The sequence below is a fragment of the Pseudophryne corroboree genome, chromosome 1 (genome assembly GCF_028390025.1).
Source record: "Pseudophryne corroboree isolate aPseCor3 chromosome 1, aPseCor3.hap2, whole genome shotgun sequence".
Classification (NCBI taxonomy): Eukaryota; Metazoa; Chordata; class Amphibia; order Anura; family Myobatrachidae; genus Pseudophryne; species Pseudophryne corroboree.
The window spans coordinates 743,571,728-743,598,874 of record NC_086444.1 but is presented as its reverse complement, the minus strand read 5'-3'; the positions used below and the strand labels follow the sequence as shown (position 1 = coordinate 743,598,874).

The 27,147-nt window shown below is 44.9% G+C and overlaps 2 non-coding genes across 2 annotated transcripts; both read right to left on the bottom strand.

Annotated features, from left to right (window-relative positions):
* Positions 1 to 12,073: 12,073 nt before the first annotated feature.
* LOC134960256 (U2 spliceosomal RNA) lies at positions 12,074 to 12,263 on the bottom strand. Its single transcript, XR_010187727.1, has one exon. It is a non-coding gene; the product is annotated as a U2 spliceosomal RNA (small nuclear RNA).
* A 1,539-nt stretch (positions 12,264 to 13,802) lies between these two features.
* LOC134960090 (U2 spliceosomal RNA) lies at positions 13,803 to 13,993 on the bottom strand. The gene has a single exon (XR_010187698.1). It is a non-coding gene; the product is annotated as a U2 spliceosomal RNA (small nuclear RNA).
* Between the last annotated feature and the right edge of the window lie 13,154 nt (positions 13,994 to 27,147).

Genomic DNA, 27,147 nt, shown 5'->3' with positions numbered 1-27,147 from the left:
TGTTGCGGTACTAATCTTGGTTGTGGGTTTTTTCTACAGTTTATTCTGCTAATATAAGCTGTTTTTAATTGCTTTTTGATTGTCATGTGTATTATACATTGTTATGGTTTGGTTGCCTAGCAACCTCTGTGCTCGCGTGGAGCCGCTATCTCCAGCCAGCCCAACTGACGTCTTGATGCGGCACACGTGGTCCGGCGCCAGGCGGCGCAGGGACGTGTGTTGTATGTGAATGTAGGAGGTTTCTGCCGGGTTGCTAGGGCTACGCACGGATCCGCATAACGTCACTATGGGGTGACGTGCTGTGAGAGGCGGCCGCGCGGGAAATCAGGGAGCAGAGGCGTGGATTTAAGGTATGTTTGTTTGTCATTGTATATGGTGTTCTTGATAAAGGTGCAAACCGAAATGTTGAACGAACAGAACGGACTCTGATAGTCGTTTATTCTCATTGATCAAGACCCGTGAGTGCCACCTTGTATATTGGATGGATTGGGGCTTTTTGACCAGGGAGGGCACCAGGGCAAGGTATATTTTTTAGCAAGTGAGTGCCGGAATTTTGGCTTATGTATGTATATATATATATATAAATATATATATATATACATATATATACATACACACAGTGGTACAAGTTGCTAGTTGTACTGCTTCGCGTGTGCATGGCAAAAAATGAGTATGGCCACATGCCACATTGGACGTTGCCAATGAAAATGGGGGCGTGATACACATATGACCCAAATAGTGCAGTGCCAGATACACATATGCATTCACAGTGCCAGATATGCCCGCACAGTGCCAGCTGCACACATTCCCCCACAGTGCAAGATACATATATGCCCCCACAGTGCCAGATATGCTCCCATGTTGCTAGATATGCCCCCAACGTGCCAGATACACATATGCCCCTGCATTGCCAGATATGCCCCCACATTGCCAGATACACATGCCCCCACAGTGCTAGATATGCCAACACAGTGCCAGATACACATATTCCCCCACGGTGCCAGATATGCCCCCACATTGCCAAATACAATGCCCCCACTGTGCCAAATACACATATACCCCCACATTGCCAGATATGCCCCCACATTGCCAGATACACATGCCCCCACGGTGCCAGATATGCCCTCATAGTGCCAGATATGCCCCCATAGTGCTAGATATGCCCCCACTGTGCCAGTTTAGATATTTTTACCTGTGCATTGCCAGGGGTTTCATGCATGTTGCCAGGGGTTTCATGCACGTTGCCAGGGGTTTTACATGTTGTGTCATTCTTTTTCCCAGGGGATTTATGCTCTGGGATCCATGGTCGTTGCCACAGGGAATGCTTGTTGCCTAGGGAATGCTCATTGCCTAGCAGTAACTAGGGATGGCCACTGACCATCGATGTTATCCATGGCCATCCCTAGCATTTGCATTTGCTGGTGGGCACTAGCCCGCCAGCACAATAATCCTCTCCCCTTCCCTCCTCCCTTCTCCCGTGTACTCCGCGGAGTTTTCCAGAATGATGCAATCGCGTCATGATGCGATCACATCACAATGCGATCGCGTCATCCACCAGGCCGGCCGAGTGGCTTAAGGAGGAGGTAGGGAGGGGGAGAGGGGAAGCACTGGCATGCCCAGAAAATTTCCGGGGGTTGCCAGCCTGCACAGCGCAGCTGACCCCGGAAATTTTCCGGGTATGCCACTGAAGAGGTTATATGCCGCTGGGTTTGGGCCCCTTGACGGAGGTGGGCCCCAGTGCAAGGCACTACTTGCACTACCGGTAGTTACGCCACTGGTTGGTAACAGTCACGATGCCGTACTACGTGCACATTGCAAAACATAAATTATGTATTCATATATAGTGTTGTGTGATCCACTATGAAATAATGACGTGTGGTATGACTTGTTGACAGCCATCATGTTGACATGAAAATGTCAACAGTGCAATGTCAATGTTCATCATGTCTATACAGGCGATATGTCGACATGACGAACTGCTGGTGAACCATCCCTGCTGGTCTAGTGGCATCTTATATTCTCCTGCAAGCAGCGGCAGCTCCAGCCCCAGCAGTGCTGTGAAAGTCACATACGGCACAAACCTGTGATGCTGTAACATTCCGGTGATTATTTCTCCCCTTATCTCTAGCCCTGATCCCTAGTGCCTAACCATACCCCCACCCTGCAGCCCAACCTTATCCTCCCTCTGCAGCCTAAATGCCTGGTCCTGCTTGGCCGGTAGGGGGTTTTGTGTGCATACAGTTCCTGTTCTGCAGGATGCCGCAGAACAGGATCCGGCCAGTGACACACGGGATTTCAGTGTGGCACAGCCACACTGTGTGAACGGGTGGTCTTCAGGTTGCCGACTGTCGGGATCCCGGCGCACAGTATACCGGCGCCGGAATCCCGACAGCCGGCATACAGACAGTTTTTCTCCCTCGTGGGGGTCCACGACCTCCCTGGAGGGAGAATAAATAGCGTGGTGCACGTAGTGCGCCACCGTGCCCGCAGCGTGGCGAGTGCAGCGAGCCCGCAAGGGGCTTATTTGCGCTCGCCACGCTGTCGGTATGCCAGCGGTCGGGCTTCCAACGCTGGTATGCTGGTCGCTGGGAGCCCGGCCGCCGGCATACCGTAGTATACCCGTGTGAACACATACAGTGAAATGTATGTGTTGACTATAGGCACCCATGTGCAGTCTCCTTGCGGCCAAGGGGGTCCCGCTGAATGGGCCCCGCTTTTCCACTATGTGTGGCCGGAGCCTAACACTAACACTCCAGGCAGCGCCTATGCCTAATCATTGGCTACTTGAAACTGTCAACATTTCACATGGCAACATTTCAGTTGTCGACATGAACCTGTCATCAGTTTGAAGATTTTGACCTAGTGCCTTTTGATGGTTTGAGCCATGTCAACATTCTGATATTGACATTGTGATGTCAACCTTATGACCCTCAACATGATTACTGTTGTCCATTCAACCAAATACCAAATCATGTTACTAATATGATGCAATACAAAGAGGCATTGATATTCAATTAAGATAAAGCCTAAGTGAAAACATGAACATTAGCCATGGTGTTTAAAGTGTCAAGAGGTATTAAATTACAGATTCACATTGAACCCATAGGCAATCCCGAGTCAGAAATTAATGCTTTTTTCTGGTTGTATCCTCTAGAGGTGCATTAAATGCTGTCTTCTTGCTGCTCATGGGTTCTTCTTGCTGTTCATGGTTTGTAGTTGAATGGCAAAAATCAGTATCTAAATCATATCAGTCTGAAGCTTCTACTGTGCTGATTGCCTCTCCACTATGATTCATGCCTGTTTCAGTCCATGCCAATCTGTGTATTACTCACTACAACATAGGACAGGATGTAATGAAGTCCAAGTTCGGCAGTCATGCAGGATGGCGGCTGGATTCATGATTTAGCCTTGTACATGATTGCCCCTTTAATAAAAACGTCCAAGTTCAGCCAGCATACCACTTGACTGCCGAACTCGGAATTCATAACATTTTGGCCATAGTGTGATAAATACAGGATTATTCTAATATCATTAATGTATGTTTTTGTTTTTTTAATCAGTGCAGCCTCCCTCTCCTGACAAAGAAAAGATCCGGCTTACAAAATTGCGGATGATTGCAATGGTCTGTTTCATCATGTGACTCCCGTTATTGCCTGATCCATGGTGTCTGAGACAACTGCCAAATACAGTGTCCGGGATAACTGCCCTGGTGTGTGCGTCTGAGGATTAACTCTCTGCACTGGTTTCTGGGCCTTATGATAAATTTTGTGACATGGTTTTCAGGCCTAAAAATAAACTTTCTGCTTGGGTCTCTGAGATTGTGGATAAACTTTGGTGCCTGGACTCTGAGCTTAAGGACACACTTCTCCCCTTGCATCCAGGCCTGAGGATAAACTGAATGCACTGGCCTCTGGGTCTGAGTAAAACTTTCTGTCCTGGTCTCTGTGCATGAGGGACAAGTGTGTGCCTTGACCAATGGGCATGAAGACAAACTTTATCGCTTAGCATCTGGGTCTGACGACAAACTTTGTGATTTGTACTTACCTAAAAACAAAAGCATTCATAACTGGCATCCAGGCCATGAGGATAAACTTCCTGCCCTGGCCTTAAGGATAAACATTCTTCCTTGGTTTCTCGACAGTCCACTGCTACCAAGACTACTGCTTGCCCGTGACCACAGAGATGAAAGCATTGTTGGAAGTTCCAGTTATTGTCTTGCATTAGGTTCCAGTTGTTTATTTGCCTGAGGTTCCAGTTACTCCCTTGCACATGGTTCCAGTCACTGTCTTGCCCAAGATTTCACATATGACAGCTTTACTTGAAGCCTCAGAGCTGACTATCTAAGTCTGAGATCTCCAAGATGACTAACTTGGCTTCTGAGCATCAAGCATTGAACTGTCTGGGCAATTATCCATATTGATGATTCCTGTTGAATCTTCTTTTCAGTTATCCTCATTGATCATGTCTTTGGATTGATTTGTTAGGCACTAGGAAGTCAACTTGTCAGGATCTTATAACCCTTCCAGCAGTTTCTGGTTTCCATTCCAGCATGGCAGGTGTTAAAACACTTTCTTCAGATCTGCAGCTGTTCCTACAGTTACGCACACTGTATATTTTACCTGAACCTGACATCTTTTTCCCGATCACTCCTCCTATCCTTTTTGGAAAGAGGTTCCACTGTGGTCTTGGACCAACTCTGGATTTCCGGCTCTCACCTTTTGCTACTCAGTGTACATTATCCTGCAGCCTGGACCTTCTGTTCTGACCTGGAGATGGCATTATTGGACTTCCTTTTGAGCTTCCCAGTAACTTTTCATCAAATTGAATCATCACATTTGTTTAAAAGTATGTTAAGTATGACCTTACCTCATTCCCAAGAAAAACACCTTACTACTCCTATCAAAATGTTTTTCTTTGTAACACAATAATAAAAGTCACTCTTTCAAAAGTGTCCAGTTATGGGTGTCATGGTTTATAACTAGAGGTGTACGAGCACTCTAGGGAAACAAATTTCCAGATATCCCTTCCCCTGCGCTCTTTAAATAATAAATAGTAAGGAAATAAACCCGACTTATCTTAAAGCAGAGAGATCTCCTCACGTACTGCTATCTCCCGGGTTTATTCTGCACCTCAATAATAGTCACATATATTCCCCAGTGATGTTACATATGGAAAAAGAAATTAAAAACACAATCTAGTGTAATAAATTCATAACAATCTTGGTTAAAAGAAATTTTACAACAGAGATTTTAACTTGATAATGAATATCAGTCCAACAGATAAAAAAAATCTCTATTTTAATTTTAAAATTGTAATCCAGATATCAGCATTTTTCATCATAAGCAGAAAAGAAATGTATCCATTTCACATCCCAAATTTATGGGGGTGGCCTCCTACCAGATTTCAGGATTAAAAGTGCACGTATCAAAGCTGCATAGATGTTCTATGTCCCAAAGGGAAGCCGGCTCCAATCGTGGATACTTTGTCCTCTCCTCGTCTGGTCGGTTCGCCACCAATCTCCTCCGTTCTAGCCAACGCGTTTCGATCGGATGATCTTTCTCAAGGCTTGTTCCAGATGACCTATCTTCCCTGATATTTATACCCATATGAATTAATGTCCCTAATTACTGGGAGGAGCCACCCTCATTTACAATTCAGTTTCACATTATATACATCTTATCCATATGGATTTTTGATTTAACACTTGTATGATGCTCTTTAACATTTATCCTAACACATTTGATAAAAATCGCAACATTTAAACCTTTATTTATAGTTAAGAATCGAAAACTTTAAAAATCTAAGGCACCGGAAGTGAGCTGTGCATATATGATGAACTTCCGATTTCCCCTTAAAAAAGGTTCCACTACCAGCCTAGGCTTCATTTACGGTCCGTGACTTCCGGTCACATGACCGGAAAATAGTGTGTACATACACCTCACACACTGCAGTGCGGACCCGGTCACATGATATATATCACCGGAAGTCCTCCCGCGACCCTATACTAAAGTCCGTGTATGTACACACGGACATCGGCCGTTACTTCCGGTCACATGACCGCCGCATTGCAAGTGAGTGATCCGATCACATGGTCGCCCTAACCGGAAGCTCTCCGGCGGCCATTTTGCAAAATCCCGAGAAATAACAGAAAGTATAGACAGATACCATAGATACCATATTAACTACTGGAGAAAACGGTTTTTTTCCCTTTCTAAATTAAACATCAGTTATCAAAATATACAGAGGCAGCAATCATTACATTTCAAAAAGGAACTTTGACGATGTCCAGATGATAAAGTTCCATCTTCGTATTTATACAGTTCTTCCATAGTGTCCAAATTTCCAATGTTGGGGACCGTAAAGTTGGTGTTTCTCTAATGGATAATACAAGATATCATTATACATTCTCTTAGGTTTTTTTTCCCCAACAGATCACAATATTCATGAGCAGATGTTATTCTAGTTAAGGAACCATTTGACCTCAAAGTCCTTATTCAAACCTCCCGGGATCATGGTCTTTAAGGAATGTATATATTGCATTTCCGTCCTTGCTAGGACTGTTGCTACATTATTGCACCTCCAATTCCCCTTTACTTGTTTAATTGCCCCAAATTTTGTTAATTGTCTTACATCCTGGTTATGGGTACTTTTAAAATGTGCTGAAATGGCATGTGTTTCCATGCCATTCTTTATGTTGCGTAAATGTTCCGCAAGCCTGGTTTTTAAATTCCTACCAGTCCTGCCAACATAAAACAGACCGCAACTGCACCCCAGGAAGTAAATTACATTTCTCGAGGTGCAAGTTATGAATTCGTCAATCTTTATACTTTGACCATTTATTTCAATTTCAGTACACTTGCTTGCACCTCTAACTGTTTTGCACATACTACATATGCCACACCTAAAGAAACCTTTTGTGAGGGTACGGACATTTGCCCTAGGGGGAATAAAGCACTTCTAACCAGTTTGTCTTTAATGTTCTTAGCTTTACGATAAATAAATTGAGGCCTATCTGGTAACACTTTTTCTAATAAAGGATCACCTTTCAGAATCTTCCAATGGTTTTTGAATATTTTTTCTATATGTTTATGGTCAATATTGAAGTTTGTAATAAATGCCATCGAATAATCCTTATTGTTACCTTCCGTAGCCTCAGATTTCCCCTTCGGATTTAATAAGTCCTCCCTCTCTATGCCTTCACATTTTACTTTAGCTTTCTCAATGATCTTATTACTGTAGCCACTTTTTTTGAAATTCTTTATCATCAGTCCTGCCTGTTCCTCATATACCTCCTTATCCGTGCAGTTCCTCTTCAATCTCTGTAGCTGACTGTTCGGTATGGAATCCAACCAGTTGCTGTGATGACAACTGGTGGTATGTATATACATACCCGAATCAGTGGGTTTAGTGTAATTACGAGTTTTTAACTGTCCTTTGTCCACATAAATATTAAGGTCAAGAAAATTAACACTGGTATTGCTAATATCAAATGTTAGAGAAATACTATAATCATTGTCATTTAGCTGTTGGCAAAAGGAGGATAAGGTCTCTCTATCTCCCCGCCAGACAAAAATGATATCGTCTATGTATCTAGACCAGGATACCAGGTTCGCCCCGAGTTATGCCAACATGTTTATGGGTATGTGGGAGACACGACATGTATGGCAGAACAATCAATTCGGGGCGAGCCTGGTATCCTGGTCTAGATACATAGACGATATCATTTTTTTCTGGCGGGGAGATAGAGAGACCTTATCCTCCTTTTGCCAACAGCTAAATGACAATGATTATAGTATTTCTCTAACATTTGATATTAGCAATACCAGTGTTAATTTTCTTGACCTTAATATTTATGTGGACAAAGGACAGTTAAAAACTCGTAATTACACTAAACCCACTGATTCGGGTATGTATATACATACCACCAGTTGTCATCACAGCAACTGGTTGGATTCCATACCGAACAGTCAGCTACAGAGATTGAAGAGGAACTGCACGGATAAGGAGGTATATGAGGAACAGGCAGGACTGATGATAAAGAATTTCAAAAAAAGTGGCTACAGTAATAAGATCATTGAGAAAGCTAAAGTAAAATGTGAAGGCATAGAGAGGGAGGACTTATTAAATCCGAAGGGGAAATCTGAGGCTACGGAAGGTAACAATAAGGATTATTCGATGGCATTTATTACAAACTTCAATATTGACCATAAACATATAGAAAAAATATTCAAAAACCATTGGAAGATTCTGAAAGGTGATCCTTTATTAGAAAAAGTGTTACCAGATAGGCCTCAATTTATTTATCGTAAAGCTAAGAACATTAAAGACAAACTGGTTAGAAGTGCTTTATCCCCCCCTAGGGCAAATGTCCGTACCCTCACAAAAGGTTTCTTTAGGTGTGGCATATGTAGTATGTGCAAAACAGTTAGAGGTGCAAGCAAGTGTACTGAAATTGAAATAAATGGTCAAAGTATAAAGATTGACGAATTCATAACTTGCACCTCGAGAAATGTAATTTACTTCCTGGGGTGCAGTTGCGGTCTGTTTTATGTTGGCAGGACTGGTAGGAATTTAAAAACCAGGCTTGCGGAACATTTACACAACATAAAGAATGGCATGGAAACACATGCCCTTTCAGCACATTTTAAATGTACCCATAACCAGGATGTAAGACAATTAACAAAATTTGGGGCAATTAAACAAGTAAAGGGGAATTGGAGGTGCAATAATGTAGCAACAGTCCTAGCAAGGACGGAAATGCAATATATACATTCCTTAAAGACCATGATCCCGGGAGGTTTGAATAAGGACTTTGAGGTCAAATGGTTCCTTAACTAGAATAACATCTGCTCATGAATATTGTGATCTGTTGGGGAAAAAAAACCTAAGAGAATGTATAATGATATCTTGTATTATCCATTAGAGAAACACCAACTTTACGGTCCCCAACATTGGAAATTTGGACACTATGGAAGAACTGTATAAATACGAAGATGGAACTTTATCATCTGGACATCGTCAAAGTTCCTTTTTGAAATGTAATGATTGCTGCCTCTGTATATTTTGATAACTGATGTTTAATTTAGAAAGGGAAAAAAAACGTTTTCTCCAGTAGTTAATATGGTATCTATGGTATCTGTCTATACTTTCTGTTATTTCTCGGGATTTTGCAAAATGGCCGCCGGAGAGCTTCCGGTTAGGGCGACCATGTGATCGGATCACTCACTTGCAATGCGGCGGTCATGTGACCGGAAGTAACGGCCGATGTCCGTGTGTACATACACGGACTTTAGTATAGGGTCGCGGGAGGACTTCCGGTGATATATATCATGTGACCGGGTCCGCACTGCAGTGTGTGAGGTGTATGTACACACTATTTTCCGGTCATGTGACCGGAAGTCACGGACCGTAAATGAAGCCTAGGCTGGTAGTGGAACCTTTTTTAAGGGGAAATCGGAAGTTCATCATATATGCACAGCTCACTTCCGGTGCCTTAGATTTTTAAAGTTTTCGATTTTTAACTATAAATAAAGGTTTAAATGTTGCAATTTTTATCAAATGTGTTAGGATAAATGTTAAAGAGCATCATACAAGTGTTAAATCAAAAATCCATATGGATAAGATGTATATAATGTGAAACTGAATTGTAAATGAGGGTGGCTCCTCCCAGTAATTAGGGACATTAATTCATATGGGTATAAATATCAGGGAAGATAGATCATCTGGAACAAGCCTTGAGAAAGATCATCCGATCGAAACGCGTTGGCTAGAACGGAGGAGATTGGTGGCGAACCGACCAGACGAGGAGAGGACAAAGTATCCACGATTGGAGCCGGCTTCCCTTTGGGACATAGAACATCTATGCAGCTTTGATACGTGCACTTTTAATCCTGAAATCTGGTAGGAGGCCACCCCCATAAATTTGGGATGTGAAATGGATACATTTCTTTTCTGCTTATGATGAAAAATGCTGATATCTGGATTACAATTTTAAAATTAAAATAGAGATTTTTTTATCTGTTGGACTGATATTCATTATCAAGTTAAAATCTCTGTTGTAAAATTTCTTTTAACCAAGATTGTTATGAATTTATTACACTAGATTGTGTTTTTAATTTCTTTTTCCATATGTAACATCACTGGGGAATATATGTGACTATTATTGAGGTGCAGAATAAACCCGGGAGATAGCAGTACGTGAGGAGATCTCTCTGCTTTAAGATAAGTCGGGTTTATTTCCTTACTATTTATTATTTAAAGAGCGCAGGGGAAGGGATATCTGGAAATTTGTTTCCCTAGAGTGTTTGTGTGGGTGAAGGTAACACCCTTCTCCAGATCCCCATCCTTTTGCTGCCCACGTGCGCATTTTCATGCAGGTGTAAAACAATTTTTTTCAGAGGTGTACGAGCGTTGCCTTCATCCAGGATGCAGTGTCTGATGTTGCCTCATAGCACCTGCATTTGGCTTGCCGGGTACATGGAGTGGGTTGGTGCTGCCAGGAGCGTCCTGTGCACAAAACTGGATATCTCGTGGTAACGTATAGGTATGACAAGGTAAATGCTTTATTTTAGACCATTGTGTTGCAAAGTCTCACAACAAAATTGATCACTTTACAGTACACAGCTTCTTTTAACTCATCTCTTTCTCAAAAATAATTAACAAAGGGGGAAATTCAGACCTGATCGCTAGGGTGCGTTTTTTGCATCACTGCGATCAGGTAGTCACCGCCTACAGGGGAAGGAGGAATTTGCTGTGCAGGTGTGCGATCACATGTGCAGGAGAGCTGCACAAATGGAAGTTTGTGCAGTCTCTGCACAGCCCAGGAGTTACTCAGCCGCTGCAATGATCGGGGCTGGAGCTGACATCACGAATCCTCCCACAAAACGCCGGGTCCCTCCTGCATTTTTCCGAACACTCGCTGAAAACGGTCAGCTGCCACCCACAAACGCCATCTTCCTGTCAATCTTCTTGCGATTTCGGTGTGATCAGATTTTTCGCACCATCCCGTCGCTTCCTGGTGCTCCCCGTCGCTGAGGACAGTCGCGTCTGTGCATTGCGGTGCATACGGATGCGCAGTTTAGACCTGATCGCCTGCTGTGCGAAAACGTAGAGCAATGATCAAGTCTGAATTAGCCCCAAAATATATTGTTTGAGGGCTTTGGCCAAAGGAATAAAAACACACACACGAACCCCATCCTTATGTTTAACAAAGATGATTCTGGCCTAACCCAAATACTAATACCTTTTTACTGTTGACCTCTTTGTTATGTGTTTGCTGACCTACCTGTATATGTCTGCCTGTTAATGATACCTAAGTTGTCTGTGCTATCTCGACTGTCATGTGACAATATATCTGCCCTGTATGTTATGCATTATGCTTAATAAAATATGTTTAAAAAAAGAAATAGAAAATGATTAGAGCTTTACATCTATGGTGTAAATGCAATAGCCTGTGAGGTGCAGGCATCGGCGAGATGCAAGATTCTGGTTGGCTTAGACTTTTTATCAATTGGGGGAGGGGCAGCAGGAGGCAGGGGGTTATTCTTTGTGAAGCATCATTTTTTATTTGCTGGCTCCTAATCTTGCAGATTTACAACTGCTGCTTCTGGTCTGCAAACAAAGCAATGCCCGCCAATGAGGGCCTAATAGGCCACACTCCAGAAACCTAGTAAGTCATTAATTAAGTAATTCATTTCTGTGTAGGAAATAAAGTAAGTTTGTGCATAAATAAAAGCAAGCCATGAAACCTAGGTAGGCTTCACAGCCTGAGTATATGTATATGTAGTACCAAACATGTAGTTCCATTATAGCGTTTCAAAATTATTTCTTTAGAAGGAGTGAAATACACACAGTCAGTAATTAGACACAAAATGCTACATTGCAGAGCAGCTTTCAGCTCCCTATATCAGTTGTTACATTTTAAAAGATAATAATATTCCTGAATGCAAAGGTGCACCAAAGAAATCCGTTGGCAAATTTACAAATTTAGGTGGTGCAAGACATTGCAAAATGGACACGCAAGCATACTTAAAGATGAAAAGCAGCAATTGTCTATTTTTGGATGACAGAATAGGAAAGGTGCACCGGTCCTGGATATACTTCAATACTTGGTCAAAGCATGGAGTAGACAGAGCAAGCTCTTTTCCCATCTCCCTGTTCTAAAAATAAATTTAATATATGTACCACAGATAGAGGGCCTATCAGATATTAAACTTCTAAGAACAGATACTACACTTGCTCTTAGCCAAAAGCATTAGTGGCATACCTGCCTGCTTGCCAGTCTCTCCTGATGCCCTATCTACATTTTGCACACCAACTCCTATCTGCCTAGGTGACAATCAGGCACACTCCTGAGTTTGTCACTTGCTAGCTGGAGGCACAATTTGCGTCTGCTCCGCCTCTGGCACACACCCACAATCCGACTTACAGGCATCCTTCCTGGCTCCGTGAATTTTGTCTGCACAATGCGGTCCATCAGACAGTGTGAAATCCTTCAACAGAATGTTCCCTAGTTCCATGGAATTCTTAGCATTCGAATGCTATAGCAAGAGGATTTAATCAGGCAGCTTGCAATTTCTGGAACTACAATAGTGTTCTGGAATGTCTGATTTATGATCCGGGTTATATGATGTGTGTGCTTGTGTGCTTTCCATTTTGAAATGTCTTGCAATGGCCTAAATTTGATATTTTGGAAATTGCTTACTTTGGTACACTTTGCATTCACTCATTGGGTTAATCTATTAAAATGTAACAACTGATAAAGGGACTTGATAGGTATTCTGCAATGTAACATTTTGTGTGTAGTTCGTGTCTGCTTAAATTGCACTAAATCTATTAAACGCATTTTTATAAACTGCAATTGGCACTCAGGGTGCTAGGCCTACCTAGGTTAGGTGCACTACTTCTATTTTCTAACTAACTGAGTGAGTTCCCTATTCACAAATTAACTGCTTAATTAATTACTTAATTTCTGGATTAGGTCTTTTCCAGCCTTCACTTTTGGGCATTGTTTTACTGTCAGAAAGGCCGCAGGAGGCTAAAACTACCTGTATTAGAAGAATCCAGGAAAAAATGATGCTTCACAGAGAATAACTCCTCCCTCCTGCTGCCCCTCCCCCCGACTGAAGTCAGTGAACAAATGCAGACCTATAGAATGTTGCCAAGTAATGGTGACATCATCGTTCCATGATGTCACTATTAGCAGCTGCATTCTCTAGGGCTGCAGCTAATGGCTGGAATCAGTTGGAGGGAGGGGCAGCAGTAGGAGGGAGTTGTTATTTGTGAAGTATCATTTTTTGCTGGCTCCTAATCTTGCATATTTGCAACTCCTGCTTCTGGTCTGCATACAAAACAATGCCCACCAATGAGGGCCCGATAGGCCACACTCCAGAAAACCAGTAAGTCATTAATTAAGTAATTTATTTCTGAGTAGGTTATGAAGCTTGGATGTTCGTAAATAAAAGTAAGCCATGAAATCCAGGTAGGCCTCACATTCTGAGTATATGTATATGTAGTACTATACATGCAGTACCATTGTAGAGTTTTATAATGTATTCACTAGAAGGAGTGAAATACACACAGTCAGGAACTAGACACAAAATGTTACATTGCAGAGCAGATTTTAACTCCCTTTATTAGTTGTTACATTTTAAGAGATAATAATATTCCTGAATGCAAAGGTGCACCAAAGTAATCCTTTTGCAAATTGACAAATTTAGGTGGTGCAAGACATTGCAAAATGGATACGCAAGCACACTTAAAGATGAAAAGCAGCAATTGTCTATTTTTGGATGACAGAATAGGAAAGGTGCATCGGTCCTGGATATACTTCAATACTTGGTCAAAGCGTGGAGTGGACAGAGCAAGCTCTTTTCCCATCTCCCTGTTCTAAAAATATATTTAATATATGTACCCCAGATAGAGGTCCTATCAGATATTAAACTTATAAGAACAGATACTACACTTGATCTTAGCCAAAAGCATCAGAGGCCTACATGTCTGCTTTCCAGTCCCTCCTGACACCCTATCTACATTTTGCACACCTACTCCTATCTGCCTAGGTGACAATCAGGCACACCCCTGCGTTTGTCACTTGCTAGCTGGAGGCACAATTTGCATGTGCTTAGCCTCTGGCACACACCCACAAGCCGGCTGACAGGCATCCGATCTGGCTCCATGACTTTAATCTGCGCAATGCGGTCCATCAGACAGTGTGAAATCCTTCAACGGAATGTTCTCTAGTTCAACGGAATTCTCAGCATTTGAATGCTGTGACAAGATGATTTAAATAGGCAGCTTGCAATTTCTGGAACTACAATAGTGTTCTGGAATGTCTGATTTATGATCCGGGTTATATGATGTGTGTGCTTGTGTTCTTTCCATTTTTAAATGTCTTGCGATTGCCTAAATTTGATATTTTGGAAAATGCTTACTTTGGTGAAATTTGCATTCACTCATTGGGTTAATTTTTTAAAATGTAACAACTGATAAAGGGACTTGATAGTTATTCTGTAATGTAATATTTTGTGTCTAGTTCGTGTCTGCTTAAATTGCACTAAATCTATTTAAAGCATTTTTATAGGCTGCAATTGGCACTCAGAGTGCTAGGCCTACCTAGGTTAGGTGCATTACTTGTAATTTGTAACTAACTGAGTGAATTCCCTATGCACAAATTAACTGCTTAATTAATTATTTACTTAATTTCTGGATTAGGTCTTTTCCAGCCTTCACTTTTGGGCATTGTTTTACTGTCAGAAAGGCCGTAGGAGGATAAAACTTACTTCATAAGAAGAAACCATAAAAAAATGATGCTTCACAGAGAATAACTGCTCCCTCCTGCCGCCCCTCTCTCCGACTGAAGTCAGTGAACAAAAGCAGGCCTATAGAATGCTGCCAAGTAATGGTGACATCATCATTCCATGATGTCACTACTAGCAGATGCATTCTCTAGGGCTGCAGCTAATGGCTGGAATCATTTGGGAGTAGGGCCGGCAGTAGGAGGGAGTTGTTCTTTGTGAAGTATCATTTTTTATTTGCAGGCTCCTAATCTTGCAGATTTGCAACTCCTGCTTCTGGTCTGCATACAAAACAATGTCCACCAATGAGGGCCCGATAGGCCACACTCCAGAAATCCAGTAAGTCATTAAGTATTTTATTTCTGAGTAGGTAATGAAGCTAGTTTGTTCATAAATAAAAGGAAGCCATAAAACACAGGTAGGCATCACATCCTGAGTATATGTATATGTAGTACCATACATATAGTACCATTGTAGCGTTCAAAAATTATTTCAAATACAAAACAATATTGCGACTGCGCACTGTGGTGTCAGTATGGTTCGGGTAGTGCTGCTTATAAAGTGCTGCTTAAAACTTTTGGGTTATATAGCTCTCTACCCTGGTGTTTCTTAGTCTTACAAAAATGTGGTGCTCATGTGTATGTTGATTCAACTACAATGGGGTTGATCATGCATAAACTTTATTGAGTGAAGTAATGCTGAAATTAATATTACTAATAAAAGTCGCTTTGTCTTGTGTTGGTGGTAACACCTTATGGGTTTTTCTCAGGGAGTTAGCCTGTTATTGATTTTTTATTTCTGTCTAGATAGTCCAAATAAAAGTTCCTGATATAAATAGTCAGTTCCTTTGCTCTATTCTAAGGAAAAACTGGTTTGAAAAATGAGGACCGTTTTCTATAATGACCAAAAAAGAATAAGACTGCGGCATCCCGCTCCTCCTTATTCAATGTGTGCACACTATATATAAAAGATTTCTGAGGTTTTTCACAGCACCGTATTACAATAAATGTAGGCAGTGGTGCACTAAACGGGACTCCGGACTGTCCTCTTTTTCCCCCTTGCCTCAGGCTACGGAGATGTGGCCGTACGCGGTCACTACTCCGGGCGCTGATGCATTGAGGGAATGGGTCCTGTCTTGGGGATTGCTTGTTGCAGATGCCGCTCTCTGAGAGGTCTCTGTAACAAACTACCCCTACGGAGACTCACCTCGTCGTCCTCCTTTTCCGTCCACCTTGTCCTGGCGCTGTCTTTCTTCCTCCACTAGTGTCCTCTCCGTCCGATGCCATCCTCTGCTTCTGGGTCTGGGGTCACGTGACCGGGGTGATCCTTCTGCGTAGGTGATTCACAGAGTTTCTTTATTGCTGGTAATTCTCTTTGCTGTAGGTCTGGTGTGATTGCTCCAACGCATTTCTACCCTTCCGGGTCTTCTTCTGGGAGAATGATGTAGTTTCAAATGTCTCTCAGAGTTCCATCTTTATTTCCAAATTCGCCCTTCCCACCTCTTTCTGATTGGTGTCCCTATCACTCGTTGATTGGTTCCTCAATCTGTCATTCTATTGCTCATGTGCAGATTACTATTATGTTCCTTCTGATTAACCTGCTCTCCCTATTATTTGTAGCTATATTCAGACAATAAATGAATAAATAATTGGGTAATTTCATGAATATGTGAATATATAGTTACACTGATTGACTAATTCTAACGTGTGTATGAGAAATTGCAATATTTTGTCAGTTTAAAATAATTAAAATCGCTGAAGATTTAATGGATTATATGCAATATTAATTAATGATCTGACATAATCATTACATATGAATTATGATGATATGGTTTTAATCTGAATAGGTTTTTATTGTTTCTTTATGCACCGATTCTATATTTTCATGTACAACAGATGATTCGACCACAAATGAGCTGTCACTTGCATATGATTGAACTAACTTCATTGTCAGTGTTGAGAACTTTAGGGGTCAAAGTGTCCATATTGATAATGAGTCTTAGTTCTTCCTTTTTTAGTTGATGTATAAAGTCTCCTCCTCTCCAATTTTGCTTGACTATCCTCATCCCTACAAATGTGAGTGTTGAGGGATTGCTATCATGGAATTTTTTAAAGTGTGCAGAAAGTGGGTGGTTTCTTTTTTTTTTTTTTTGTATAATCAGTTTTTATTAAAGATTTTAAAAGATATGAACAAAGAAAGAAAGAAAGAGAAACATGAATATAGTTACAAATACAGAGACACCAATACAGGTATAGTAAATATACACAAATCTGGTCATACAAATATCTGATGAAGAGGTAGCACACCTGCAGAAGAGAGTGAAACCGTCAAAGGCAATATATACCAAGTGAGCAGGCAATTAGAGTTTAACATCCGAGGAGCAGGGAACATTCCAAAGAAATATCGCAGGGAAATCCAGCTATGGCTGCGAAAGGGCTGCAGTGTACAGCAGCAGTAAAAGGTATTCTCAAACAAAGGAACATAAAAATTAAAAGAGAAGTAGGATAGAAGCGCCGGAAGGCATCAGGAGTAGAAGCAAGGAGTAGGATGAAGGAATAAAAGGAGAGAGAAAGAGAAGGGGAATAGGAGAAGTAAGAGGTACCACTTAGCAAGCTATGTGAGACAGAGAAATAGGGATATTAGTTACTATCCAAGGGAGTGGCTAAATAGGCCTGGGAAGCCTTGTATTCCAGCCAAGGGGACCATGTGGCATCGAATTCACGAGACTTGCTTAATGATGAGAGGAACAGGTCCTCCATTCTCATGAAGTAATCTAGTTTAGTGAACCATGCACGACTCGTAGGAGGGAGGTGGGACCTCCACATGGACGGTATTACAGCACGCGCTGTGTTACTTAAATGTCGCAATAAGGAATGTTTGTGTTGGGACACAGGGATATCAGAATGGTTAATAAGCCAGAAAGCTGGGTCATGCGGGATTTGAGTTTTAACAATGGCCTGAGATATGTGCAGAACCTCCCACCAAAAGGGTTGGATCAGTGGACATGTCCACCAAATATGTAGTAGGGTGACAGATGGGGAGGAGCAGCGCCAGCAGTTGGCTGACGAGGAGGGATACATAGCATGGAGAAGAGAGGGGTGCCTGTACCACCTTGTCACAACTTTATATTGAGTCTCTCTAATCTGGACACAAACAGAGCTCGTGTGAGTTTTTAAGAATTTTTTTCCCCAGTCTTTAGGTGACAAGGAAATGCCCAGTTCTCTCTCCCAAGCCACAGCAAAGGATGGAGTAACGAGAGGTTGGGAATGGCAAACAATCTTGTACAGTGTGGAAATAATGTGGGTCGGGTTAAGGGCAGCAACACAAAGTTTCTCAAATGGGGTCAATTCTCTAGTGGTGCTCCGGAGTCTAGAACCAGTCGTCAAGAAGTGTCTTAATTGTAGGAACTTCCAAAAGTCCTGCTGGGGGATGTCCCACTTCGCCCTCAGGTCTGAGAACTGTTTGACTCCAGTTGGTGAAACCATCTGACCAACCCTGAACAGGCCTGTTAACACCCAACGTGAGAAGTGGGCAGGGTTGACACCCGGAACAAAATCAGGGTTGACCAGAAAGGATGTCAAGGGGCTGAATTTAGAAGAGATACAAGGAAGTTCCCGTAGATACTTCCAGGTGGCTAGTGTGGGAGTTATAGTAGGATGGGGGAGGAGCAACTTAGGGGGGGAGGGGAGCCAAGGGAACATTTCCGGGAATTGCTGCACGTACAGGCCCTCTAGCTCCACCCATTGTTTAAGCTCACGATGTCTCGTCCAGTCTATAATTCTACTCAAAAGAATGGCATGGTAGTAATGTTTTATATCAGGAAGTTGAAGGCCGCCACTCTCAATCGATTTGGTCAACTGGGAGCGTCTAAGCCTAGGCCTCCTCCTCTGCCAAACAAACTGCTGGATCAAAAGTGAAACAGATCGAAACCAAGACTCCGGGATGCGGATCGGGAGGGCCTGCAATACATACAATAATTTAGGGAGGGTGTTCATCTTAACTATGTTTATCCTCCCAAACCAGGATAAGTATTTCATATTCCATCTACAGTAGTCATTCCGAATCGTTTGCAAAAAGGCAAGTAATTCAATAGGAACAAGTGGGACTCATTAGCGGACAACATAACACCTAGGTAAGTTATGTGGGAAGATTGCCATGAGAAAGGGAAAAAGCGTTTAAGGGCCGTGACGGAGTCTGCAGGGGCAGAAATATTAAGTGCACTAGTTTTAGAATAATTAATTTTGAAATTGGAAAGCTGTCCAAATAGGTCAAGTTCTTTCATTAGGTGCAGTAGGGAATCAGTGGGATGGGATACTATGGCTAAGAGGTCGTCGGCAAACAGGGCTAACTTATATTCTCCAGCACCTACCGTAAAACCCCTGATGGCATGATTAGCCCGTATAGCTCTAGCCAGCGCCTCAATACATAGCACAAAGATCAATGGAGATAATGGGCAGCTGTCAGATTGTGTTTGGGCTGTGTCCCCGGAGGGGGCGCTAGTGGGTCAGTGGAGGTAGATGGGAGAAAACGAGGAGGCTGGATAACGTTCCTGCGCATGAGCGCAATGGTATTTTATTTGGCAGATGATATAACACAGAATGGTAGCAGAAACAATAATAACAGATGAATAAAGTCAATCACTCAGTATGATAACTGAAAGTCTATGGCAATGGATGACAGATGACTTGAGAAAATAATATCCGGAAATATATAAACAGAAGAACAAGTGTTTGTGAAATGGTTCTGGTTTGGAAACCAGTGCAGGTTTTAAAACAGGAAACTTAGGCAGCAAGGTGTAGAATGGCAAACCTGAGCAGAGGCAGGAGTCTGACTTCACAGTGCAGGTGATGAGGCACTGGCAGCAGCAAGCTGTATCACAGGTGGAGGAATGAAACACACCTGGAGTCAGTCTTCAACTGCAGGCTGAAGCACACAAGGTGGTGATGAGTGTGAAGCCTTATTTGCAGGTTGCAGGTATTGCTGGGCCTTGAAGTTCCACGGAGCTGTGCAGAGTAACCAGGAGTACAAGTTCTTAAGCAGAGAACCAGGAACACAGGAGGAACAGGAACAGATCCTTTCACATGGGTCGCTGGAGAGACACAAAGTCCAGGATGCCTGCAGACTGATCCTGCAGTCTCTTATGTACCCCATGGTGCACAGGGATTGGATGAGTGAAGGAAAGTGGGTGCGGCCAAGCACCGGATTGGCCGCAGTATACTGGCTGTTTACAGACTGTCATGGCGGCGCCCACGCTGCGGCCTAGCAGGGACGCGGCGCGCTACATGCCCGCTGTCTCAGGAGTGTTCCCAGGCCCTTGATGATGTCCCATGGCAGGGGCATAGGTGACAGGTGACCGCAGGGAGCCAGGACGGAGTCCGCAGCGGCGGACGGATGTCAGCCTGGTAAGTCGATTCCTGACAGCAGCCTTGCCTAGTGCCATTGCTTATGGTGAATGGGTCAGACAAAGTGCCATTTACTCGGACCTTCGCTGTCGGAGAGTCATATAGGGCCATTATCCAAGTAAGTGCATTGGGACCTAAGCCTATATGCTCCAAAATTGATTTAATAAATTTCCAACTGACTATCAAATGCCTTTTCGGCGTCGGTAGAGAGTAGAATAGTAGGGGTAGAACTGTGGGACGCTAAATGGATGAGGTTGAGGATCTTGATTGTGTTATCTTTAGCCTCTCGGCCAACAACAAAACCTACTTGAGGGGGACTAGCGCATTTAATCTATTTACCAAAATCTTCGCGTAGATTTTGAGATCCACATTGAGGAGGGAAATAGGTCTGTAGCTGGAGCAGGCCGTAGGGTCTTTGCCCTGTTTCGGTATCACCATAACATGGGCCTCCAGAGAATCACGGGAGAAATGAGAGCCAGATGTACTTGAGTTAAACGCTCGAAGGAGTAGGGGGATCAACCTATCCTTAAACACCTTATAGTATGCGATAGTGAATCCGTCAGGGCCAGGGCTTTTTCCCGACGGCATAGAGGAGATAGCCTGATCTAGCTCTTTGGCAGTGAAAGGGGCTTCCAGCAAACTGAGCTTCAAGTGCGGGAGAACGGGATAATCAATGAACTTCAGATAGTCCGTCACTTTCTGGAGTGAAAGGTGGGGGTCTGTATCTGAGGGAGCACTCTCTAGGTTATAAAGCAAGGCATAAAATCGTGCAAAGCAAGCCCCAATCTCAGGCAATTTGAATTTGGGGATCCCAATGGCGTCCTTCACTGAACTAATAAACAAAGCTGAGTGTTGGGCACGTATAGCGTGGGCCAGGACTCGGCCAGGCTTATTGCCCCATTGATAATATTTCCGTTTACATTTACGGATGGAATGGACTATATTATCAGAGAGGAGTTTATTCAGCTGTGAGCGAGCTTCCGACAATTCCACAAGGGTCACATCTGACAATGATACCTTGTGAGAGGATTCGAGGGCATGAATCTTAAGTAGAAGACCTGAGATCAGGGACCACTTCTGTTTCTTTTTATAAGTGCCCAGTTGTATCAGTTTTCCGCGGAGAACACATTTATGTGCTTCCCCCACAGTGAGGTGGGAAACATCGTCTGTAATATTTGTGGCAATATAATCGTCTAGAGCCTTAGATAAGGTGTCCTTACACAGTGCATCGTAGAGAAGAGACTCATTGAGTCTCCAGGTCAATTGTTTATGGAGACCGTGAGGGAGGGCCAGAGTCAAAGTCACTGGGGCGTGGTCAGACCAGGTTTTAGAGCCAATAGTGGCATCTATGAGAAGTGGTAAATGTCTGTGGCTAAGGAACAAATAATCAATACGGGAGTAAACCCGGTGAGGGTGGGAATAAAAGGAGTAGTCACGACCTGAGGGGTTAAGGGTCCTCCAGGAGTCAGCTAGTTGTTGTGTGTGGAGCAGGCGTTTAACATGGCGGTATTTGGATGCAACAAATCTAGAGGTTTGGGATGATGTGTCAGTGCTGGGGTCCAATGTCCAGTTAAAATCTCCACCTAAAACAGTGACACCCTGGAATAGAGGGTCTAACCTCGGGAGATGGGAATTAAAGAAAGACAATTGGGCCTGGTTCGAGGCATAAATCACTGCAAAAGTGAACATTTGCTCAAAGATTGTACAAGTCAAAAGAAGGAGCCTACCCGGTACTACCCTGTGTACGGAAACATCTGTGACGCGTAAATCCCTGGAGAAAACAATAGCCACTCCCTTGGATTTGCTACCTGGGGTGTTACAGTAGTATGCTGTGGGGAAGTGGCGACTAGTAAGAGAGGGGTTACGAATTCCAATCTTAAAATGGGTCTCCTGTACTAGTGCAACATATGCTCTTTCAGATCTCAGTAGTCGTAGAAGGCTAGACCTCTTCTCCGGCGTGTTGAGACCATGCTCATTGAGGGACAGGACTATAATCTTCCCCGGGGTACTCATGGTGGAAAGAAGTAGGGCATATTCCCATAAATCTGGATGTGGAGGGAAAGAAAGGGGGGAGAAGGAAGAGCAGGCATGGAAAAAGAGACAAATAAGAAAGAAATACGGGATCAGTACGTAATCCCGCTGGACAGGATCCCGGCGGTCGAAATACCGACGCCGGAATCCCGACCACACAATCCCGACAGGGGTGGCGAGCGGAACGCAGCCCCTTGCGGGCTCGCTTAGCTCGCCACGCTGCGGGCACGGTGCCTCGCTACGCTCGGCACACTATTATATTCTCCTTCTATGGGTGTCGTGGACACCCACAGAGGGAGAATATGTCGGGATTGTGGCGGTCGGGATTCCAGCGTCGGTATTGCGACCGCCGGGATCCCGTCCAGCGGGATGTTGACCACATCCCAGAAATACAAAAACAATGTAATAACATCAACAAAAGACCCGCAGGAGAGAGACTGAACCGTATCACCTTCAGCCTCTCTGCCGGCATAGAGCCAAAGGTGGGTTTAATGGGGGGAGTGGGAGTGAACCGCAACAGGAACCATGGTGAGAAAAAACATGTTTGAAACTGACACAAAAAGAAAGGAAAAAACCCTGCAATAAGAGTAGCCGGTGGGTGGCAAGGGCAGACGAAAAATCTACAACCCTCACCCCCCACCGGCCAGCATGAGCAAACAAATTAACTAGTTATCAATAACCTCCGTAAACAACTAGGAATGAACACAAAGCATATGTGAAGACTCTACGAAAAGGAAAAAATACCCTCCAACACATCAGTAGGAATCTCTAAAGGAGGGCAAAAAGAGCAGGAACAGCAATGCCATACAGAAAGGTCATTCACAGCGAGTCAGACTTGGAGGGAGACACAGTCGACTGGGCTCTTTTCTTGGTGCCCCGAACCTCATGTCATGGTTGTGAGTTAGGAGCCCGTTTAGGGAGAGGAACATCAGGGAGAGGAAACTCCCAATCCGGAACATCCAACGGAGGTAGACCTAGTGAAGAGCAGAACGAGGAGAGATCGACGTGGGAAGATAGGGTGTACCATTTTCCGGAGGAACAAGCTTGGAGGTTGAAAGGGAAACCCCAACGATAATGTAGCTGACGTTTTCGTAATTTGTCCGTTAGGGGTTTCAAGGATTTCCGTTGCTGGAGTGTGTACCAGGAGAGATCTTGATAGAGGCTTATATCGGAGCCATTAAAGTCGATACCGTCCAATTGCCGGGCTTTGGACATAATTTCCTCTTTCTGGGCGAAGTAGTGGAGCCGACATATGACGTTGCGAGGCCAGTTGGTGGAGAGGCCTCTCGGTCTGAGGGTTCTGTGGGCTCTATCAAAAGTGATAACGCTGTCTGAATCTTTGTTCAAGAGTTCATTAAATATCTTGGTCAGAGCATCCACCAGCCCAGATTGGGGAACGTCCTCCGGGATGCCACGGACGCGGATGTTGTTTTCCTAGCCCTGTTGTCGATATCCGTCATTCTGGACTGCAAGGCACGGATTTCCTTGGATTGAGCAAGGCCGGAGTCCCTCAACAAGGACATGCAGGAAGCGCTAGCTTCTTGGTCTTCTTCCAGATTCACCAAGCGGTCAGACAGGTGTGAGATATCGCTTTTAATGGAGGCGAGCTCATTCCTTATGGTGTCTTGAAGGTCTTGCTTAGTAGAAAGGGACCTCATGAAGGTCAGGATTTCCCGGAGATCACGACCTACTGCTGACGCAGGGCCGGCCATGTCGTCAGCCGGATTAGAGATCGAGGAAGCAGAGGGAGAAGTCGAGGGGGGGGGGGGGGGGGGGGAGGAGCGGCTCTCCATCTGTGGGGAGGGAGTAGGGTGAAGAAAAGGCCTCAGGTCCGCTTGAGTTGTTGTTGCTCCGACTAGAGGATTTCGAGGTGCGTCCCATACTCCGGGGGGACAGCAAGGAGGATGTTTGCAATTAGCTCAGGATGTGTCAGGATCAGTAATATACATACAGCAGCATAGCTCCTGGGAAGCAGTCACTCCCCGTGGCCTGGTCTCAGACAGCCATCAGGTGGCCTCGTGCAGAAAAGTAGAGAACGAGATCTCAGGGAGGAGCATTGCAGCATGGAACAGTAACGTTGGCAGCTAATGGCAAAGCCTCAGGTAGTACGGAGAGGGGACGGGGCGTCAATCAGTGCAGGGAAGAAGTGAGGGAGGCAGGAGGCCTCTATAAATGGGAAGGGGTCCGGCAGTTGGGAGCAAGATTGAGCTGCCCAAGTACGATTCACCCGGGAGGAGGGGTCTGTAGCGTGACCCTGGGAGGTCGTCCGGCCTAGCACGGAGCAGGGCAAAAGGGCCCCCACTATTCCGGCCCGTGCAGACCCGGGTAGTGCCCCTTCAGTGCCTGGAGGAGCAGGATGTCATGTAATAAATATACCGAGGGCCGTAGCTAAAGGGCCCCCGGCCAGACGGTGTTCGCCACAGAGGGTGGGGAGAGGCTGTGCAGGGTGCGGTAGGAGCAGCATGGCGGCAGGGGGAACCCCCAGCACCACAGGGGTGCAACCTCCGAGAACCGCTGACACCAGCCAGGAGGGATGCAGCCGACCTAACGGGCTGCCCGCAGCAGTAGGGAACAATCACCCACAATCAGCTCATGAGGAGGGGAAGAGGGGGGGGTCACCTTAAGTAGGCTGAGGCTGTGGGATAAGCATATCCTAGCGCCGCCGGACACTTCCGCCGGGCTTCCGCTGTCTCTCCCTCCGTCCGCCACTAACAAAGATGGCCGCCGCCGGGACTCCGGAGCACCCGGCCCGGCTCCTATCGGGTCCTGAGTCGCCCCCGCCGCTTGTCAGGGTCCGCAATGCAGGCTGGAGTGAGGCAAGGGCAGGGGTAAGGTCCAGGAGTCTCGTACAGGCGTCCGAGGGGGGGGGGGTCGTCACGCGGCGGGGGGTGAACTTAAATTGAGGCCCCGGCTTCCGAGGGGGGGGGTCGTCACGCGGCGGGGGGTGAACTTAAATTGAGGCCCCGGCTTCAGGGCAGTGAGTGGGCCGCAATCCGCAGGAGCCAGGAAACCGGCGCCCCGACTCCACAGCATCAGCTCACTGCTATCTCCCCTGGTAGGTGTTGCAGGACAGGGAAGTTAAATTAGGTTACAGGCGTGGGAAGGTTATAAAAAGCAGTAAAAACTCCCAGATCCCTTGGAGCTCATGTGAGGTGCTACCTTCCTGATCAGCCTCCAGGCCACGCCCCCCTCTACACCTTTCTTTATATTTCATTTATGCTCCATGATCCTAGTGTTCAGTTTTCTTGCTGTTCGTCCTATATATTGCTTATGACATGGACATTCCAAGATGTGCATCACTCCCGTACTATGGCAGGTGAGGGTATCCTTGATCTTATACTCCATCTTATTGGAGGTGGATATTATTGCTTGTGTAGGTTTTGTGCTCCTGCTTTTTGTGGTAGTGCATGCTTTGCAGTTATGCCTCCTTTTACCTTTTGTTTGTCAATGGTCATCTATACTTGTATTTTTGGTGCTATATGATTCTGTACAATTTTTTTTTTTATGTTGGGTGCCCTCCTGAATATAACTTTGGGTTTGGGTGGTAAAATGTCAGCCAAGGACTTCCGGTGGGCGGGCCTCGTATGTGGCCGCATTTTAGTTGAGCTCCTGACTCCCGTTCTTTTGCACACCTGCTTGGGGTAATAAACACAAAACGGGAACCCCCTCTGCCGGTGCTGGATGCCGTGGAGCCCCCTCGGGGGGTGATTGACTGTCCATCTCTCCCCCCCTGGCTGCTTTTCCCCGGAGTCTGGCTTACAGTGCCGCGCGTCCTCTCCCGCCCGCCATCTTGGCCTCGCGGACAGACACAGGACGACTGCTTGGGGTCTCCCTGGACAGGGCGGATCGCTTGGTTGTTGCTGCTCGGGACGTCTGTCTTCTGGAGGAGGTGAGGGGCTGCAGGACCTGGTGGAGACTCGGCCGCGGTGTGACGGGACGCATGCCGCGGCAACCCCGCTGAAGACGGTGCGGGGTCTGTTGGAGCCTGACGGCGAGCGGCTGTGGAGAGGGTCGTGGAGGAGCTGCAGTTGGAGGGGATTGCCTGACCTATTATCCTCCTTCTGGTTGTGGCGGTGGGCTGCACGCTCCGGTGGGATCCCGACCAAGTAGTGACATAACACCTGCGTTCTGTAGTTCAGCAACTGACGCCCAGACACTAACCCTCCATTACAAGGTATGACTCAGGCCTTTTACTTGCCCTAACCCACACACTCCCCGTCGTCTGCATAATAGACAATTGTGCACTCTGCAGGTGGCTGAGCCTGCACTAATTACAGAGATCTTGGGGAAAGACCGTGGAGGATACTGTTGACGGCATTAATAGCGGGTGGCCCCCGACGATGCTGAGGTGCCTTTTCTTATGTTAGGATCACCCACTCCCCCTCACACCAGATTTGCTGCAGAAAAATTTCATCCCTATTGGAAGAGGAGTGAAAGGAAAATAATAAAAAAATAAAAATAAAAAAACCACGGTCCCAGTGACTATCTACCACCATAGTGTATCCCCACTCCTGGATGCCCTCTGGACAGCGTGACTTTTGCCCGTTGTAGTGTCGATTCTACTGTGCCCGCTTGAGGCCTACATTGTGAAGGGCCGTTGCTCTTTCCACGCCTTAAAACAAACAGATCATCCGTAGCTGTGACTTTGTGCAGTAACTTCATTTACGCTGACTGTTTGCACTTCTCTTCTGACACCGGGCTGCAAAGTGTGGATTCCCACCCCTAACCAGCTGGTTGGAGGTCTTCAAGCAGTCCCCACGAGAACATCAGACTCCTACCTAAACTATATAGGTGTATGTGTGCGAGTATATGCATATTTACATATATATATAATTGTGTGAGTTCTTTATTATTATTATTGTATTTTTTTTTTCTCCTTTTATAGACGTATATATATATGGATACTATAACCTGAAGTT